Here is a 16,222-nt window from a genome sequence, read left to right as displayed (position 1 = left end):
AGTGGTTTTGCTACTTTTATAGTGTGTTTGAATTCTTGATTCACTTCCCCTTTGACAGTGGTAGAATGAACATGCCCCAAAGAAGAGGAACCCTTCTTTTTGTGAACATTTACTCTTCCTTGATCTCCTCTCCCTTCTTCCTCTCTTTGAAAAAATACTGTGTGCACTATTTATATCTGCGTATAATGTCTGCATTACTGAAAAATGTCAAAATCTTACAAGTTGATAAGCATGAAAAAAGATTAGTCATGGCTGCAGTAGCTCTTCTAGAAAAATATTAAAGGAACTGGAATAACTTTGACTTCTTAAGTAGGGATTTGGTAATATAATTAAGTATATAAAATGAATGTGTATTTCTGTAATTTAGAGGGAGTGATATATATTTGGGTTTCAGAGGGAGGGGTGGAGAACTAGCTTTCTGTGCCTATCTAGCCTTCAATAATGTGGAAGGAGGATCCATCCATTAAGCAAAGAAAGCATTGCATACACAGATATCAGAAAAATGTATTTTCTCCTCTAGACACGGTTTGTGGAATTCAGAGAAACCATTAAAAAGCACATTACTTTTTGTAAAATTATGTATTTTAATATAAGAAGCCCAGGTAATTTTGGTTATCACATGAGAGGAAATAACATGTTTTAAGAGGAATCCATTTTCATGAGAAATGGAAGTATTATACAGAAATTTTGGAGTCAGTCTCAGATTTAAATTCCACCCAAACTACCTACTAGCTTTGTGACCTTAAACAAATTATTTAATTTCTTTGTGCTTCATTTCCTAATTTGTACAGTAGAGGATGATGGTAACTTCCCAGAAGATTATCATGCTAATCACAGAGAATGGAGGAAGGGGGATGGTCCTCACATGGAGTCAGGCTTATAGGATAATGTGACACCTGTGATGTTCTCTTCGTATCCTAGGAAATGACTGCCTGTGGGAAGAGGGCAGGACTTTTCTCCATGTTCCCAGTACTAGCATATTATACTTGGCATATTACACGGGTTTCATTTGTGGCTAAGGACTCAGCCATTTTGCCTGTGATCAGCTCACAGTTCTACCGTTTTCTAGCTACTTTCCCCAAGTGGTGAAATAATGATAGTAGTTTCAGGTTCAGAAAGTCTTTTGAGTTTTTTTTTTTAACAGCTTGTCTGAAGTGTGATTTACATATCATAAAATTCAATCATTTTAAGTGTACAGTTCTATGGGTTATAGACATTTTTACAATTTTGCAAATGAATACCACCACCTATTTTTTCAATATTTCGGTCACCCACAAAGATTCCCTTGGACCTGTTCGTGTTGGTTCCTACCTCCACACCCAGCCCTCAGCCACCACAACTCTAGACTTTGTGTCTAGAGTTTTGCATTTTTAGAAATTTCACATAAATGTAATCATATGATTTGTAATCTTGTCTAGTTCTTTTATTTAGGCTGTTTGTGAGGTAACTAATGATGTTGAACATTTTTTTATGTATTTATTAGCCATTTGTATAACTTCTTGGAAATGGAATGGAATTCTTCTATTCTTCTTGGAATAGAAATATTTATTCCAATGTCTATTATTGGTCTTCTGTGTAACTTCTTAAGAATCACCAAAATCTTTTCCAAAGCTCTTGTACCATTTTACTTCCCTAACAAAGTATGGAAGTTCCTGTTCCTCTATATCCTTGTCAACACACATAAAAAATACTGTCAGTTCCCTTTGATTCTAACCCTTCTAGTAGATGTGTAGTGCATTTCTTCAGGTACTGACTTGTCATTCATACTATTTTTTTATGAAATACTTGTCAAGTATTTTGCCCATTTTTTTGTTTATTATTATTTCGTGTCTTATTATTACTGAGTTGTAAGAGTTCTTTGTATATATTGGTTAGAAGTCTTAGATGTATATTTTGCAGATAATTTTACCCAGTCTGTAGCTTGTTTTTATTCTTTGTATCTTTTATAGAGGATACTTTTAAGTTTTATGAATTCCAATTTGTCAATTTTTACTTCTATGGATTGTGTTTTTTTTTAAGATTTTATTTATTTATTCATGAGAATACACAGAAAGGAGAGAGAGAGAGAGAGAGAGGCAGAGACACAGGCAGAGGGAGAAGCAGGCTCCATGCAGGGAGCCCGACGTGGGACTTGATCTCCAGACTCCAGGATCACGCCTTGGGCTGTAGCTGGCGCTAAAGCGCTGAGCCACCCGGGCTGCCCTGTTTCGTGTTTTTAGTGTCATATGTAAGAAATCTTTGCCTAGCATAAGATCATGAAGACTTTCTCCTATAGCTTTTTTAAAAAGTTTTATAATTGTAAATTTTACACTTAAATTGATAATCCATTTTGAATTAATGGGCTCATAATATATCTTTGTATAAGGTATGAAGTTCAGGTCAAGGTTCATTTTTCTTCCCATAAATGGATGAAAAACTATCCTACTGGATTTTTTTGTGTCTTTGTCCAAAATACATCAGCCGTATTTGTGTAGGTCTATTTATGAAATATTTATCACTCTTTGCCATTATCACAACGTTTCAATTATTACAGCTTTATAGTAAATCTTAAGATTGGGTTATGGAGTCCTCTTTTATTCTTTTTCAGAATTGTTTAGACTCTTCTGGTGTCTTTAATTTCCATATACGTTTTAGAACCAGCTTGCCTGTATCTACAAATATCTTACTGGGATTTTTATTATGACCATAGATTTTTTTTTATTATATTAATTTCTCTTTCACCATAGATCAGTTTGAGGAGAATCAAAATCTTTGCTACATTCACCTTTGCTTTTGAAGGATCATTCAAGTATAGATTTCTTGGTTGGCAGCTCATTTCTTTCAGCATTGGTATTCTTTTATATTTTGCATCCGTGGTTTCTGTAAGAAGTCAGCTATTTCCCTGTATGTGATGACGTGTTTTGTTTTTTGTTTTTGTTTTTTGCTCTTTTCAATAGTTTCTCTTCAATTTTGAACAGTTTAACTGTTATGTGTCTGGATGAGATTTTCTTTACATTTATTTCACTTGGAGATAGTTGAGCTTCTTGGGATCTTGTAGGCTGATATTTTATATTAGTTAAATTTTAAATTTGTATTATTAAATTTTGTACTCATTAAATTTGAGAAGGTTTTGGACATAATTGTTTCTATTTTTCCTTCCCCATTCGCTTTCTTCCCTTGTTCTGGGATACCCATTACCCATGCATTGAAATACCTGCCTTCTCATAGATATGAGTGTTCTGTTCTTTCTCTTCAATTATTTTTCTCTCTGTTCTGTACATTTGATGTCATTGATCTGGCATCCAGCTTACTGATTATTTCTCCTGCCATATCAACTCTGCTGCTGAATCCCATAGTGAACTTTTTATTTCAACTTTAAAACTTACACTTACTTCTTTTTTACAGGTTTTCTCTACCAAAACTTCCTCCCACTACCTTTTTTTAAAAATTATTTTCCTGTAATTTTTTTAATGTAATTTAATTCCTTGAAAATATTTATCATAGTTGCTTTAATGATTTTTCTTTCTAAATCTAATAGAGCCCACCAGGAGTCCATTTCTTTTGACAGCTGTGTTCCTAAATATGGTACCCTGTCTCTTACGTGTGTGACAAGTTTTCTTTTGCTTCTGTAACAAATGATCACAGTCTCAGTGGCTTCAAACAACACAAATTGATTATCTTATAGTTCTGTATAGGTTAGGAGCCCGACATGGGTCTCTCTGGCTAAAATCAAGGAGCCAATAGGGCTGTGATCCTGCCTGGAAACTTCATGGGAAAACCTCTTTCCTTAACCTTGTCCAGCTTTTGGAGACTGCTGACATTCCTTGGTTCATGGTTCCCTTTGTCAATCTTCAAATCTACCTATGCAATGCTCCTCTGACCCTGCTTTCACCGTCATACCTCTTTCTCTGACACCGCTGGGATGGTTCTCTACTTATTGGGATTTGTGGTTAGATTGTACCCACCTGGGTCACCTAGACTACTCTCCCCCGTCAAGTTTTATGACCTTAATCACATCTGCAGAGCTTGCTTTGCTGTGTAAGGTGACATATCCCCGGGCTGTGCAGATTATATTATAACTTTATTAGGGAGCCATTTCGCTCCCTACCAAAGCCTAATAATTTTTTTAATTGAAAACTGAACATTTAAAATAACATTGACTCCACATTCTGCTTTATTGTTCTGAAGGTTGTTGCTGGTTGTTCTTTAACTTGCCCTGATATCAGCTATGGAGTATGCGATGCACCTTATTAATGGTGTCTTTGCTCAGGTTTTTCTGTTTTAGCCCTAGCTCCCTAGAGGTCTCCACTGTGCTTGCATAGTGTAGTGGTCAACCAGGGATGAGGACAGAAGTGTCGCACAAACATCTTTAACGTAAAAGCCTTCTCCCATCTGCTGTGTGTGGGAAGGTGTGTGCATTCAAAGTTATAGCCAGGCCTCATCTCCTTGGTTTATGCTTTATCCAGGCTTCCTTGCAGCTCCCTTACGGACATGTGATTTTCTAGTTACCTGGATGTTATGGAGAGCTTGCCTCTGTTCTTCTCTGGCTCATTGAGGATATGCGGAGGATGGCGCATAAGAATAGCCCCAGGCAAGCAGGCTGTGTACTCCTGCTTTTCTTACCCTAAGCTCTAGCTGGTTTTTGTTTGTTTGTTTGTTTTTTGGGTTTTTTTGTTTTTTTTTTTTAAAGAATGAAAGCTTCCCAATTTGTTGTCTGCCTTTAGTCAATTTCTCATGCCCTGAGGTGGTTGCTTTTGGCAATGTTGTCCAGTTTTATACTGATTTTTTCAGAGAAAACTCTGATCACTTCATATCATCTTTACCATAGTTTATGGGCATATGGTTGTTTTAAAATAAATTGAGCTAAAGCAGGTAGAGTCCTCAGATCAGGTCCTGGTATGTTACAAAGGCTCTAAGTGTATTTATTATAATTATCATTATTGTTACTAGTGACAAAGTTAACTACACAGTCACACTTCCAGTACATATTCATAGTTGCCCACTCTAGAGCATTTTTTTACATGAAGTCCTCTCTCCAGCCTCTTACTTCTAGTAGGTCCTTTACTGTAGACTAGGAGTCAGCCAGCTCTTTCTATAAAAACCTAGGTAGTAAGTATGTTAAGCTTTGCAAGCCATACAATCAACTATTCAGTCCTGCTGATGTGTCATGAAAGCAGCCATCGACAGTATAAAAGGAATGGGTGTGGCTGTGTGCCAGTGAAACTATTTGTGAAAACATGCCACAGGTGGGATCTGGCCTTGGCACCATAGTTTGCCAACCCTTGCTGTAGACTCACTTTCTCACGATGCTGTATCTGAGCAGTGCCAACTTTTATGCCGCAACAGACTTTTTTTTAATCACCAAAGGAGAGAGAACATTTCTACTTCCCAGCACCGCATTCTAGCACCTCCCAACACCTGTGCTCTGAGAGCCTGGGATGTCTTCAAGGCCTGTACTCTCTGGTACTTGGCATCTGTATCATCTGAGTTCATAAAAGTACCAGGCACATTTCTGGAATACATGTCAACAACAACACTTACAGTGTTGTTAGATACAGACACACAGCTTGGTAAGATTATTGATGGCAAACTATATTTCATCTGTTTAAAACTAGATTATGCAGCTTTTTATGAGTTTTTAATCTTTTATAAGTATCATTTTTTCCCTCCAAACAAGGGTAAGGAATGTACATTTTATAAACCAGTGTTCCCTTCTTGATTCAACATTCAATCTTTGGAGATCATTAAATCCCTAAATTATCTATTAACCTAATTGTTTTTTACACACTGGCTTTGTACCTGGGAATTAAAACAGAGCATAAATCAGGTTTTAAGACATTTTATTGTTAAATATATCATACATTCCAAAGGGTAAATAAATCATACATGAACTATATAAACAGTTATAAAGTAAGTGTGCATATAACTGCTTTATGTTCTTCTTGGCTACGGAAGGACTTTAGAGTACTTCTGTTCTCTTTACTACTGACATGTATGCTATTATTACTATATATTTTTATTGTTACCACATTTTTAATCCCCCCGAAATTACTGTTTTGTCAGAAGTCCTAGATTTGCCCAAATTAGGCATTCTCTTTGTTCTACATTCCTGTTTGCACCTTAGACCTTCCATCTTGGCTCACTTTCCTTCTATTACAAGTATATCTTTTAGAAATTCTTTTTGTTAAGATCTTCTGGTGACAAACTCTGTTTTTATTTTTCCAAAAATGTCTCTATTTCATCTTTTTTTTTTAATTAAGATTTTTTTTGGTTTTGTTTTACAGCAGTTTTAAGGTCACAGAAAAATTAAATGGATATATTCCCTACCCCCACACAGGCACAGCCTCCTGCATTATCCACATTCCCCACCAGAGTGGGACATTTGTTACAATACTGACACATCATTATCACCCAGAGTCCGCAGTTTACATTCGGGTTTACCCTCAGTGTCATATGTTTTATGCATGTGGTCAATGTATACTGACACATGTGCATTATTATGGTATCATAAAGAGTATTTTCACTACCCCCAAAATCTTCTGTTCTCCACCTGTTCATCCCTTCCCTCCACCCCCTGGAAATCACTGATTTTTTTTAATTGTCTCCATAATTTTGCATTTTTCAGAATGTCACACCATTGAAATGTAGCAAGTGTAGATTGGCTTCTTTCCCTTAGTGATATGCATATAAATGTCTTTTCGTGGCTTTAACAGGTTGTTTTCAGTACTCAATAATATTCCATTGTCTGGATAGACCACAGTTTATGTATTATGTATCCATTCATCTACTGAAGGACACCTTGGTTGCTTCCAAGTTTTGGCAGTTACGAATAAAGCTGCTATAAGTTTATATGTGTGTGTGTGTGTTTGTGTTTGTGTGAACGTAAGTTTTCAACCCCATTGGGTAAATACCAAAGAGCATGATTCCTACATTCTATGGTTTAGTTTATTTAGTATGTTTAGTTTTATAAGAAGCCACCAAACTGTCTTCCAAAGTGGCTGCATCATTTTGCATCCCCACCAGCAATGAAGGAGAGTTCCTCTTGTTGCACGTCGTTGTCAGCATTTGGTAGTGTCAGTGTTCCCGGATTTTGGCTGTTTTAGTACGTATGTAATGGTATCTCAATGTTTTTATTTGCATTTCTCTGATTGACATTTCATGGAAGCATCTTTTCATATGCTTATTTGCTATCTGTATCTCTTCTTTGATGAGATGTCTGTTCTGGTTTTTGGCCCATTTTTTCAGTTTTTCATTATTGGTGTTGAGTTTTAAGAGTTCTTTGTATTTTTAAGATAAACAATCCTTTATCAGATGTCCCTTTTGTAAATATTTTCTCTCAATCTGTGGCTTACCTTCCCATCCCCTTGACATTCTTTTGCAGAGCAGAGGCTTTCGATTTTCTGGCTTATCAGTTATTTCTTTCCCGGATCATGTCTTTGGTGTCGTATCTAAAAAGGCATCACCTTTTTTTTACCCTGGGCTTTCTTCTAGCAGTTTAGTGGCTTGCATTTTACATCTAGATCTATGATCCATTTGGAGTTCATTTTTGTGAAGGGCATAAGACCTGGGTCTGCATTCATTTTTTTTGCAATGTGGATGTTTGGTTGCTTCAGCACTATTTGTTGAAAACACCTATCTTTGCTCCATTGTGTTACCTTTGCTCCTTCGTCAAAGATCAGTCGACTGCATTTATGTGGGTCTTTCAGAGCTCCCTATTCTGTTCCGTTGATCTGCTTATTCTTTCATCAATACCACACTATCTTGATTACTATAGCTTTATAGTAAGTCTTGAAGTTGGGTACATCAATTCCTCCAGCTTTGTTCTACAGTATCATGTTGGGTATTCTGGGTCTTTTTGCCTCCATATAAACTTAGAATCCGTTTACTGACATCCACAAAATACCTTGCTGGGATTTTGATTGGGATGGTATTGAATCTATAGACCAAGTTTGGACAAACTGACGTCTTGACAATATTGAGTCTTCTTATCAACACATTTGGAATACTTCTCCATTTATTTAGTTCTTTGATTTCATTCATCAGAGATTTCCGTTTTCCTTATATAGACCTTTTACATATTTTGTTAGATTTTATACCTCAGTATTTTATTTGTGGGGAGTTGTGCTAATGTCTCATTCTTTTTTTAATAGTTTATTGAAATATAATTCATCAAACCAAACAATTTACCTATCAAAAGCATACAACTCATTATATCCAAAGATATGTACAGCCATTGCCACATTCAATTTTAGAACAATTTCTTCACTTCAAAAAATAACCATGACCCCTTTACTTATATGCTCAGATTTGTAAAAGATATTTTTGAGGATATAAAATACTAGACTAGGAACTTTTTGTGCTAGGCACATTGGAGATATTTTTCTACTGGCTTCTGACATTCTCTTGGCCTTATTATGACTCTTTTGAATGTAGTCTGTCTCCTGTTATTGGCAAGAAGGGAGGATTCTGTTAGACCCTGCAATGTTAGGTAGACACTGGGTTTAGTCTTATGCCCCCAGGCTCCAAAAAAACAGGTGAAGCCAGAGGCTCTAGCATACCAGCATACACAGTTTCACCATTCTACTTACTTCTCAGAGGTTCCTCTTCACTTAGATGGCCTGACAGAGGCCTGACAATTCTTTACTATCTTGGCAGCATTTTATTACCTTTAAATATATCTTATCTTGTGGGGCACCTGGGTGGCTCATTCAGTTAAGCATCTGCCTTCCACTCAGGTCATAATCCCAGAGTCCTGGGATTGAACCCTGCACTGGGCTCACTGCTCAGAGGGGAGTCTACTTCTCTCTCTCTCTCTCTCTCTCTCTCTCTCTCTCTTTCTCTCCTTCTGCTCCTCCCTGCAACTCGTGCACATGTGCTCATTCTCTCTCTCAAATTGATTGATTAATTAAATATTAAAAATATCTTAACCTATCTTACCTCACATTTTACATTGTTTTCAATGAGAGAATCTATGTGGCTACTGAGCTTGCCATGCTATCAAAAATAGCATGGAAACTAATTTTCATACATTTGAACTAACAGGCTCAAACCAATCAGTTTATGAAAATAAGTTTTAGGGACGCCTGGGTGGCTCAGCAGTTGAGCATCTGCCTTCAGTTCAAGGCATGATTCTGGAGTCCCAGGATTGAGTCCCACATCTGGCTCGTGAATGGAGCCTGCTTCTCCCTCTGCCTGTGTCTCTGCCTCTCTCTCTCTCTCTCTCTCTCTTTCTCTTTCTCTCTCTTTGTATCTCTTATGAATGAATAAAATTTTAGAAAAGAAAAGAAGTTTTAACATTTCTGCTCACAAGTTTCTTCCTGGGAAATGATCTCAGAATGACATGAACCTCCATGTATTCAAAACTCGGGCTTTAGAGTATACATCCAGAACTTTAGAGATGTTTTATTGCCCACTTTAAATGTATCAGTAGACCTTATGCAGAACAAGTGTGACTTCTGTAATGAAAATCTCACTGCCATAGTTTCTTAAGGGCTTAATAACTAAATTACAGTTACAGTGTAATTCAGCCATGCTCGCCAGCCTCTTTGAAATACTTCAAAATATTGTTAAATGTTTCACCCCCTAAAAAAAAGTACTACAAGACACAAAATGGGCAAAAACCAGGCAAAGAACAGCACTGTCACCCTTACTAGCATAAAGGAAACTGCATACAATGGAATTACTGCCCTGCCTGTCTGGAGGGCTCTAACCAGCCCTTCGTAAGGTGCTACACGCAGTGTGGGCTCCATGGGCAGCACCGCAAGGGCTCCCTTCCACTAGCCAAATGGCCAGGGGTCCAGGCGGCTTGTGAGCAGGTCTAGCATGTGAGTGAGAAAAGTGTGCACAAATCCAGCATTAAATGAAAAGAGTTAAACATCATTTGAAAGTTTCAAATACAATAGGGGTAATCTCTTCAGGGTTCACTTTTGAAAACACACACTTTGTGGTTCAGAATTCAGCCCCATCTACAACATAAGCATTCAACAGAAGGCAGCTCCTTGCCACTCATCCAGGATCTTCTCCTCTACCACTGTCCCAGCCAGGCTTCTCTTTGCATTACTATACATTCAGTTTGCATTTAAAAAAACAATAGGTAGACATACATAGGTGATCCAAGTGGGCCCTTTGGCTGTTGGAAATATTTTTTATACTATCGGGCTATTTTTTTTTAACTTTGCAATAAAATCAGGCAGTTTTTTTTCACCATCATTTATCTCAATGTGAATGTAACAGTGCATTACATCTCATTACCCTGTGTTCGCTAGCACTGGCCATTTAATGATAACTAGCTTGTATTTATACATCATTGTGAACATTTCTAAACGTTCTCCTGCTTCTTATCTTAGCATCAGGTTAATTGTGATGTGAAGTGGTCAGTCAGCTAACTACTTGGAAGAAGCAGTTCTTGAACGTAAATATCCTAACTCCTTCATTTGAATTTATCTACTGTGAAACCTCGGCTTCTCAGCCCAAATTACATAAAAATTTAAAATAAACAGAAAGCTCTTTTTTTCCTCTGATTTAGAGACTCTAACAATAGGCCATGTACAAACAACTATAAATTGTTAAACTTCTAAGAGTAAGAAAGTCCTGCCTTGGGATGCCTGGGTGGCTCAGTGGTTGAACGCCCTTTAGCTCAGGGCGTGATCCCAGAGTCCTGGGATCAAGTCCTGAATCGAGCTCCCCACAGGGCGCCTGCTTCTCCCTCTGCCTATGTGTATATGTGTGTGTCTCTCTCTCTTGTCTCTCTCTCTCTCTCTCTCTCTCTCTCTCTCTCTCTGTCTCATGAATAAATAAAATCTTTTTTTTTTTAAGTCCTGACTTTTGGGTGGAGGACCTCTATTTAGTGGAAATTAAGAGGAGTAGAAATACAATATTTGTGTAAGGAGATCATTCTGCTTACTCATTTTGTGAGAAAAAATAAACCCAAGAAAAATCTAATTGCAGTAAGACAAAATCTCATTGTAATGTTATAAAATGCTCTTGTGATATGAGGTAGAATTATAAGAGGCACGTGAATTTTATTTTCTCACACTCGAGGGATAAGTGCTGGGGGTGTGTGGCAGATCCACCTGTCAGCCATGTGGGGCCAGCAACACATATCACAGACAAAACAAGGAGGTGAGAGTTCAGTTGAGGCCAGAATCCAGGATCACCCTTTTTTGGAAACAAGTGAGAATTCATGGCTCTGATCTTCCTGTTGCCAGCAGAGCCAAATAGTAGAGGTGATGGAGAGGCAAGGATTCATCACCCCCCTTTGGAGAAGAGCACTTCTCTGGACTAACTGGGTAATTAATTAAGGTCATAGTAGGATAGAGTTCTTGTTTTGAAGCAATTTCTAGGACAGTATGGTCTATCCTTTCTTACTGTGGTTTCACTTCTCAATGTTAGGATCTTTATTAAAAAAAAAAAACCTAAACAACAAAAGTATATCATATTACAAATAAAGCTACCCTACCACAAAAACGTGAATAACTTTCAGACAGCAGCTGGTTTAACTTAAGCCGAGCCTGAGGAACATCACATGACTCCATCTGCCTTTTCATTCCTGCTTGGTCCCCCATGAGTTTCCATGCCATTTCTAAACGAGGCTTAGGGATCCCTGGGTGGCACAGCGGTTTAGCGCCTGCCTTTGGCCCAGGGCGCGATCCTGGAGGCCCAGGATCGAATCCCACGTCGGGCTCCCGGTGCATGGAGCCTGCTTCTCCCTCTGCCTGTGTCTCTGCCCCCCCCCTCTGTGTGACTATCATAAATAAATAAAAATTTAAAAAAAGGTAATATCTAAACGAGGCTTAGAAGTCATTAAAAATCCCAATTTTTTTGAAATGAGGGCAGTTATCTGCCAGAGTCCATCATTCCTGAAAGTGAAAAAGTAAAACCCAGTGTCCTGTTTTTATTATGAAAAATTTCAAACAAGCACCAAAATAGAATAATATAATGAACCTTCTTATATCCATTGTCCCAATTCAATAATTATCAAAATTTTGCAAAACTTGTTTTATTTCTTGCCCCCCCCCCTTTGGTTACATTTATTTTAAAGACCTAAATATTTGAGTACCCTTGGTCTGTCTCATTGTCTGTGGGTTTTCTTCTCTTGGTTTTCAGACAGTCCTTCCCTTTTTGTATGCCTGATTATAATTTCACTGGCTACAGGACATTGTCTAGGAGAATTGGAAGGGATAATTGTAGGTTCAAGATGACATCTTCAAGGAGGATTTACCTTTGCTTCTGGCAGTCTGTAGGAACAGATCACCTTCATCCATTCAGGGTTTGAACAGATTGAGTCTTTGTGAGAGCTGGTGTCTTTCTGGCTTACTTAACTTCCGCTGTAGCCCTTTGCGGGGTCACAAATGAAAGCCAAGAATGTTTTCCAGGGCTCCTTTCCATTCTTGTTGCACTCTAAGCTCCAAGTTCTGTGTCCATGTCTGTGAGACTGCCCAAACCTCTGCTCAGCTATTGAGCCTGTCTGCCTCTTTCAATTCAGCAAAGGAAAAGTAGCAACAAAGGTAAGGATCACCTCCTTCAGCTTCTGTTGTTTCTGCAGTTTTGACTCTTTACAATCCCTCTGCCTTAGTGGGTCTGTGATACCTTTAAACAAATTTTTTGTATATTTTGCCTAACTTCTCTTTTTTTAGCAAAGAGTTTGGTCTGAAACAAGCTAATCCACCATTGCTGGAAGGAGAAATTCTACTAAAGAAATTTGAATCAAATCTCAGACATTACATTATTTTATCCATTCATACTTTAGCTTGTATCTCGGAAAAACGCAGGCATTCTCTTATCGGCCAACAATGCCATTTCATGTTCAGATTTCCTAGAATTCCCAGAAATGCCTTTTTATGATTGTTTTGTCTGAGTTCAGATGCACAAGGTCTATATGTTATATTTGGTTGGTGTGTCTTTTGAGTCTCTTTTAATCTAGAGTGTTCTCCTCTCCTGCCAGCTTTTTCTTTTCATGCTATCGACCTGTTGAAATTCTGTGTCAAAGTCCTGTAGAATTTCTCTTATCTCAGATTTAGCTGGTTGCTTTTGTTTGATCCTCTATCACTTATTTTTCCTACGTAATAGAATTTAACTGTATGGGCTTGATGAAATTCAGTTTTGTTTGTTTTTGGCAAAGATGCTTTATAAGTAGTGCAGAAGAATTCCTGTTGCATTATATCAGATAGCACAAGATATGTGATTTTTACACTGTAGGGATGCTAACATTGATCAGTGGGTTTTGATGGTAACAACATAATCCTCCATTATAAAATTTTCCATCATCTTTGATCTATTTGGTTACTCTGAAATACAGTTTATATAGGCGAGTTAAGCTCTTCTTTTAAATTCAGTAATGTCTTTTACATCAGTTCTAGAAAAAATCATCCCCAACAATAAATGTTTTTTCCTGCTTTCAGTGCCAGACCTGCTACCTGTAGTGAAGCAATGTAATTGGTAATTACATCATGTAGGGAAACAGCATGGCCAGCAGTATGGGTCCTGCCACCAGGGCTTCTCTATAGCCTTTTAGCTTTAAGAGCCATTCCACTTTGCTGACTCTCAGCCTCTTCACAAGGTAGGGCAGCAGAATCTTGGTGCTTGTGGGTCTGAGTTAAAGCTAGGATGTGTGCCGCAACTTTTCCATCCCGGGCCCAGGATTCTGGAACCTGTGATCGCTGGCACAGTGCCTACAGAAAGGGAATTTATAACACTCCAACAATAGAAGGCCTATAGAATGATTTTGTCCCTGTATACTTTGCTTGTATTTCTGGAGCAGCATTTCTGAGTCTTGCAGTCAGCTCCAGCTCTGCTGGACCCTAGCAAGCCTCCAGACCCTGTTCCACCAGCTGTATCTTTCTTTTCCTTCCTCCTTATACCATCCCATCCAGCTTCAAGTGTGTCTTCCTCTTGTATCTCTTCTTGAATTTTCTGTTTCCCATTCTGATGAAAATATTCACAGCCCCATAGAGGAGTGCCTAGCTGCTGACAAGGAGAAGTCTGAGCTTCCTGGCTTTGCATTTCTGTCTCTGTGCAGCCTGGCCTGAAGCTGCTGTCCTGTCCCGTCCCATCCCACCCTCTGTGTGGCCAGACCAGTGTGCTCCCTGGCCCTTCATATTCTGCCTCCTGAATGATCACCTGAGCTGCCTCTGTCTTCCCACACCCCACTTGCCTGTCCCAGGAGCCCACAGACCGTTCCAGCCTGGACCAGCTCTGAGAACCCTCCCCTGGTCCCCGAGGGCTCTGCTGCTTCTGGAGCCCCACATCTGTGCCGTGGCAGCTCTCCCACTCCTCTCTGCATCACGATTTCATCGGCCTCACTTCTGCAACTAGACTGTGTCCCAGCCAGGACAGGGACATCTCATTCCCTAGCTCACTGGGCACAGAACGTGGCATCTCGTAGGTGCCCCTTCCCTTCTTCCCACTCAGACCCCTGCACTGGTCCCTGCACTCCCAGGCTCCCCAACACCATTTCTGGGTCAGGCTCTTAGCTGGCCTTCCTTTTTGGCAGTGCCATGATTGAAGCCAGCCTGCAGGCCCTCCTCTGTCCTTAGTACTGTCCCACATGCCCTTGCTGGGGAACTTCTCCCAGCAGGAGTGAGCTTCATCAATGTTCCTCTGGGTGTGACTCCAGCAAGTAATCATGATTCTCATTCTGCATGGCAGCCAAGAGGCCTCTAGAAATAATCCTGCACACAGTGGGTGCTCGCTGGAGCTGTAACACTGCTCCTTAAATATTTCTGTGGAAGTACCCCTCATCCTCTTCCGACTAAACTTCACTTTGTTTTTTTAATATATTTAAGCAACCAGAGCAGGTACCTGTCAGGGCATAATTACGCACCACTTTCTCTCCCGGCACCAAACCAAAGATTTTCTTTCCTTCTGCTAACTGACATGACAGACAGCCATTTAGTGGAATGATTTTTAGTATAAAATTACTTTTTGGCCTTTAAATTTAATTATTCCACATTCATAGCAATAAAATAAAATCCTAAATCCAGGTGTGCTTTTGGATGAAAGTGTCCAGGTGATTACCTCCTGATAATGGTGTCCTGCACTTGAGCCTTTTGTCTGGGGATCTTAAAATCTTTTCCATGCAGGTAGATAATGATGTTCATTTTGTTGGAGGTGAGGGGTAAAGTGATTGATCTCCTGGCATGTTCAAGAGATGAAGAAAAATACAAGACCCAGGTGTCTCTTTGTTTCTCCCGTCCCCCCTCCCTCCACAGTTCTTTAAAAGAAGCCTGGCCAACCTTCTATTGATGGAAATACCTCCCTCTCAAGTACTGTTTTCCGCTTTCTGAAGAGCACGAATGGAAAGGGTTCCTATATCACATTTCATGTGGGAAGAGTTGAGGTTCAGGGAGAGGGAATGGTTTGTAGACATGTGTACACGTACAAGAGAATATATGTGTCTCCTGGTAAACCTACCTCCTCTCTATTACACAGTAGAGCTTAAATGTGGTTCCATGAGTTCAGAAGTGAGAAACAGTCCCAGCAGCACTTGGCACGTGGCAAGCCCCATGTGAGTCATGACTCTTAGGGCAGAGCCTGTGGTCTCTGGACCAGCAGCATTTGGAGCACGCCCCTGTTTGTGCTGGCAGTTTGAACACACTCCCCTTCTCCCCATTCAGCCAAGCTCACCTTTTGGAGCCATTGTACATCCTATTTCCTTCCTCCAGGAAGCCCTCCTGGTCCAACCAACTGCCAGTCACCTCTCTCTCTTCATAATTCTCGTAATGTTCTCCAGATGCAATTCAACCACTTGCACCGACCGGTACCACGTACCAAGATAGGCCTCATCTGGGCACTGAATCATGCCCTCTCCTATCATGTTTTGTAACTGTAGTTTGAATGCTGGTCTTGTGTCTGGTGGGTTGTGGGGCCTTGAGGGGAAAGCTCATATCTGTACAGCCCCGGGCCCCAGGAACAATCCTGCACATACAACAGGAATTTGGTCGACTCTAAGAATAGAGGACAAGGCGCAGGTGCCGGGGGGGGGGGCGGGGGGGGCAAAAGCAGCCAAACTGTCCACATTTTACCAAATCAGATATAATTCTTATTGAATCACACTGAAGCTATATCATCAGGTCTGGAGCATAGCCCTGAGGGGTTTTTTTGTTTTTTTTTAAAGATTTTTATTTATTTATTCATGAGAGAGAGAGAGAGAGGCAGAGACACAGGTAGAGGGAGAAGCAGACTCCATGCAGGGAGCCTGACGTGGGACTTGATCCTGGGACTCCAGGATCACACCCTGGGCCAA

General features: G+C 39.6%; 1 protein-coding gene across 1 annotated transcript in view; it reads left to right on the top strand.

The window, feature by feature from the left end:
• The window catches only part of SMYD3 (SET and MYND domain containing 3), a 716,195-nt gene that overhangs the window by 675,083 nt on the left and 24,890 nt on the right, over positions 1-16,222 (top strand). The gene's annotated exons all lie outside the window — the stretch shown is intronic.

The sequence above is a fragment of the Nyctereutes procyonoides genome, unplaced genomic scaffold (genome assembly GCF_905146905.1).
Source record: "Nyctereutes procyonoides isolate TBG_1078 unplaced genomic scaffold, NYPRO_anot_genome, whole genome shotgun sequence".
NCBI lineage: Eukaryota > Metazoa > Chordata > Mammalia > Carnivora > Canidae > Nyctereutes > Nyctereutes procyonoides.
This window is presented reverse-complemented; position numbering and strand designations above follow the sequence as displayed.